This window comes from Manis javanica, chromosome X (assembly GCF_040802235.1).
Source record: "Manis javanica isolate MJ-LG chromosome X, MJ_LKY, whole genome shotgun sequence".
Classification (NCBI taxonomy): Eukaryota; Metazoa; Chordata; class Mammalia; order Pholidota; family Manidae; genus Manis; species Manis javanica.
In genome coordinates this window covers 84,779,863-84,785,033 of record NC_133174.1, presented here as the reverse complement: position 1 = coordinate 84,785,033, position 5,171 = coordinate 84,779,863, and the positions used below count along the sequence as shown (strand labels likewise).

Below are 5,171 nucleotides of genomic sequence, written 5' to 3'. Positions count from 1 at the left end.
CCTGACTTTCCTGCTCAATGTCAATGGAAAAGAAGACATTAGCAAGATCTACCACATAATGATATGTTCCTAGTTCATGGTTGAGGGTATCCATCAGGCCTGCAATACAGGGGCACAGTAGCATGCATAGGGGGTATGACTTTATTCAGTTCTCTATAATCCAGTCATATGCCAGAAGTCATCTGGCTTTTTTACTGGCTACACTGGGGAATTGAAAGGACTATAGATGGGCTTTATAATACCCACATTTTCCAGCTCCTGGAGAATTTCTCCAATCTCTTTATGACCTCCAGGCAGTTTGTATTGTTTGGTATTAGTCACCCACTGAGGCACAGGCAAAGCGATGGGCAGGTGCCTAGCATGTCCCCTCAGAACTGCCTTCACCATGCATACTCTCAGTCTGAACTCACCTGCAGTGGTCTGCAACCATAGACCCTGCAGGATATCAATCCCCAAAATATACTCAGGGATAGGAGATATATACACGTATACTCTTTTGGGGGTAGATGCCCTATTACCAAAGGGATTTGTACTTTTTTCACTCTGATAGCTTTACCCCATATCCATCTATGATAGTGGGGGTCGCGGGGAACTGCTCAGGGTTACCATGAATCAGTGAACATTCAGCCCCAGTGTCCACCAGAGCCAGGTCGGGTTGTGTGTTCACTGGAGACCAATGGATAGCTATTTCAGCATGTGGCCTACAGTCACCCCTGGTCCCTCAAGGCAGATACCTTGACATTCCCCTCTGTCAAACTGTGTTCCCCAATCATCTTCCTGTGTGGGTTCATGTGAGATTGGCTCGCTCTCCTGCAGGAAGTCTTACAAACAAACAGGCTGGACTTGTGGCTCTGTAGCTGACCTTTGTCTCTTTGGTCTTAATGGATGGAACTGCTGCTCTGGTTTCAGTTGTTGCCATAGCTCTAGTAAGATCCTATTTGACTTCCCATCTAATTTCCTTTCATCTCCTCCTACCCATATTAAGCCAACCCACATCTGGGTCCTCATAACCTTCATGGTCCCTTTACATTCTTCTTGTGAGTAACAGACCTTATTTCTTTGCGTATTCTCATTGCTTGAGCCTTTCCTAAGTCTGCTACTGTATGTGCCACCCTGATTATGGGATGTCCTATGTGAGGGGAAAGAATGGCCACTAGAGACCCAAAGAGGGATGTGGTAGCCATTTGATGCACAATGTTTCTCATCCCAGTAGTGAAAATCTCTTCATCTGGGTTATAATTCTCTGGACTATAGATGGCATTTCTTATGCCTAGCTCTCGTAACACCTGTTGGAGCTCAGTATATGTCTGCCATCTAACAGGAGAGGATGGCAGATCCCCCAGATTGGGCCACACAGCACGAAGTGCAGCCATTAGCCAATCGAGGAGGGAGTGACTCCCTGGGGTCTGATGTGTATTTCATAATCGCTGCCTCAATGCAGGCTGCACTGTCAGGGAAGACAGGTTTCCCATCTCTGATCCTGACAGAACAATTTCATCCACCCCTAAGTCCCACAGATGCAGGAGCCAAGCTTATATTGACTCCGAGGGCTTCTGCCTAAACCAGAAGCCTAAATCCACCAGCTCAGCCTGAGTATAGGCGTGGACCATAGAGTGCTCCACAACCTGGGGAGGGGGCTGCTCCTCTCCTTGGGGAACTTTCTGCTGCTGAGTGGTTTTTTTTGTTTAAAACCACTGGGCTTGCTTTCAATACAGGAGGGGCCAGTGCCTCCAGCACCACCCCTTCATCCTTCCCCAGCTCCTCCATTTCTGGGGCTGTTGGCACCTTTTTGTCCCCTCCCCCTAGTGCCTCTTCTGCTACAACCTTTACCTTTTCTACTGTGCCTGGCGGCAATGCTACCTCAGTCTTCAGAAGCTCTCTTACCTTCACCTCAATGCTTTGCAACTGATGTTCTCATGCCACCTCCACCTGTGCTTCCCTCAGGAGTCCCTTTTTCCTTGATGGCCTCTTGCTCCTTCAGAAGACCTGGCAGCACTTCCATCTCGTTCTATAAAGAATTGTTTACTTCTCCAATGGTATCTTGCTGCTGGCATTCTCATGCTCCCTCCTCTCGCATCAATGCAATTTCCTTCTTCAGGGAATCCACAGAAGTTTGCAGCTCACATTCTCATGCTGCCATTTCTTGGGTCTCTTCTGTAGACGTTTTTAATACTGTGAGAAGCAGCCAACCCACAGTCCCCACTGCCTCATGGGCACTCTGCTTCTCAAAGTATCTACTTACTATACAAAGGGTCACCCCTATAGCCTCAGGGTTCACCTCCACTTGCCTCCAGCCCTGGGGGTGCCCAGTCCTCTAGGAGGCAAGCCACCTCAGACCACATACCCATTGGGGGACAATCCACTGTCTCCCCATTTACAGGGGCAGCCCACTGCAGCACCCTTCCATAAGGGCAGCCTGTCTTTTTCCTTGGTCAACCATGAACTGTGCCGACTTTCGCCAATTGTCTTGCTAATGGGCTTCAGCCCCAGGCAAGTTCACTATGGATTCAATGTGACCAAAGTAATTGACAGCAAAACGTTCTTTGGGGTGCAAGGGTTTATTACCTGGCTTGTTCTCCTGGCGGTAGGTTGATCACTAGTGTCTCTAGCCTCACTCAGAGCACTGGGCTAAGCTCTCTATATAGCACAATTAATAGCTTATTGCCTAAAGGTGTAGAAGCAGTAGCCTAACAACAGGCCAGTTACATCATCAGGTGGTTTGAGTTCAGTGAGGATCCTGGCCATAGGAACCCCAGCTTCCCCACAGGTATTCAGTACAATATTATTCTAGAAAAATATATTTCTTTTAGTCATTTTGGGGGAAAATATTAGGAGCTTTAATTCTATGAATTTAAAAGATATTTGCCATGACCTCTGTATCAGTCTAGAAGATGAAGGGATATTCATCAAATTTATTGTACCAATCATATTATTTATGGAGACCGAGTCTATTGTAGCCATTTTTACTACAAACTTTGGTGTCTGAAAAGTTCAAATTCCTGAACAAATTTTTGAGTCAGTGTTCTCACCTGCACTGTAGAGGTAAGATTTAGATGTATCTCATAGGATTATTAAGATAATTAAAAGAGGTAATACGTGTAACCTGTACTTAATACACTGTACTTAACATATAATAAGTGTTCAATTAAGGGAGTTTTATAGCCTCTTATGAAAAAAGTCTAACTTTTTTAGCATAATTCCCTAACCATGATTTAGAACCTAGACATCAGAATTGCAAAATAGGCAGCCCTTTGCAATTTGAAGTGGGAAAAACAGAGAAAACGCCTTGATCTAGATTCTCAATGAAAGGGCACAGTTAATCTGCATTTGGCCTACACTTTCCTTTGCCTTTCAATCCCAGTGGTTATGTAGTCAAGTGAGGTAGAAAGTGAATGATGGGGCAGAAGAAAGTTCCCCAACCATGAAGTAGCATTCAGAAATCATTATTTTCTCTGTGCAGAGGAGAAAGTTTTAGCATTATTTTTAGTGGCTTACATATCACAGTTTATAAATTGATTTTATAAGATTAAAAAAATGCATTTCCCCCACCTCCAGATTGGCCTTGAAAATACAGAGTGGGTATAACTACAGTAGAAGCCACTTCACCTAAGTTTACCACAGCTACAAGTAACTTGCCCTGGCCAGCTGCTAAAGCAGTTGCTTATTGGCAGGGGGTGGAAATTCGGGTTTGGGTCATCCTCAGCTAAGGTGAAGCAGATGCCCAGCGGCTGTCTAAAGCTACTGCTCAGCAGCCACAATGAGGGTGAACCAACAGAGCAAACAAAGGGCAAAACTTGGAGTTCTCTGCATGACAATCTAAGATGTCAATCTCTAAATCAGGTCAGAAAACCCTCTGAACTCTCACAAGGTTTTCCTTGAAAAGACTCCCAAGTATTTGTTCCAGAGATCTAAGGGCAGGCAGAGAGGGCAGCATCTGCAGCTGACAAGGACCTATTATTATTCAAGGGGTGCTAAGGGCCTATTCTGACCACTTTGGGCACCAGAATGTTAATTGCAATTATCCTTTTAGAAACCTGTTTCTTAATATCTGATCATCTTCTTCACAAAGACAAGACAAATTATATTTGTGTGAGTCTAGGTCCTTTGAAAGCCTACTTTTATTTTCCTCCACTAATTCTGAAATCATCTCCCCACCCAAACAGCAAGTCAGTATTTCCCAGTAAGAAAGGATCCTGTGCTGCCAGACTTAGATCCCAATTCTGCACTTACAAGTCATGTGACATTGGGAGAGTTGCCTTGGTTTAAAAGTAAAGTGAATATAATAACAATGCCTACTTCAGAGGGTTATTGTGACAATATATATAATTTATTTGACAAAGTGACAAAGTGCCTGGTCCATATAACTCTGCTAATAAACGTTGGCTCTTTCATTAAATTATTTTTTTCACTTGATCCTATCCAGATCCCCTCTTCTGTCAACCTGCGTCATCCCTTGTCCTTTATCTGAATCCTACTGCAGTCCACATCGGTTACAAACAGCAGAGAACCCTATCTTTGTGCACAATCCCTCAAAAGGTAGGGTCTTCATTAACTCTTTCTACCACTCTGGCCATTTTCATCCCCATTAGCTAATGCACAGATTCACATACTGCTGGAACTTAAGGTGGTGATGTGGCTCCCCTCTAATCAGCACTCTGGAAAAAAAAAAAGCCTGCTGCTATCCAGAAAAACTTTTTCTGTCAATCTTAACTCCAGGCTAAATGGAAAAAGGAGTTCTATAGTCTGTCCTTGGCTGCATGCCACCAAAAAGCATTCATCCATTACTAAATTAAAAATGACTTCACGGTGCTCACTTCAGCAGCATATATACTATAATTGTAATGATTCAGAGAAGATTACATGGCATCTGCACAAGGATGGCACACTGATTCATGAATCATTTCATAATTTTGAAACAGGCACTTTCATATATTGTGCTAAAAGTGAAAATAGTAAGACACCTGTAATGGTGAATCCAGCAATATCTTCCAAAATTAAAAAATATATATACCTTTCGATCCAGAAATCCCAAGTCTAGAAATGTATCCTTTAGATATACTTTCACAGATATGAAATGATGTATTTACAAGGTTTTTCACCAGGCATCATTTATGATTGCCAAGGATTTGAAAAATATAAAAATCTATCAAATGAGGACTGTTTAGATAAAC

The 5,171-nt window shown here is 43.3% G+C and overlaps 1 non-coding gene across 1 annotated transcript; it reads left to right on the top strand.

Moving 5' to 3' along the window:
• The first annotated feature begins 4,806 nt into the window (after positions 1 to 4,806).
• LOC118969459 (U6 spliceosomal RNA) lies at positions 4,807 to 4,912 on the top strand. The gene has a single exon (XR_005057383.1). It is a non-coding gene; the product is annotated as a U6 spliceosomal RNA (small nuclear RNA).
• The last annotated feature ends 259 nt before the right edge of the window (positions 4,913 to 5,171 follow it).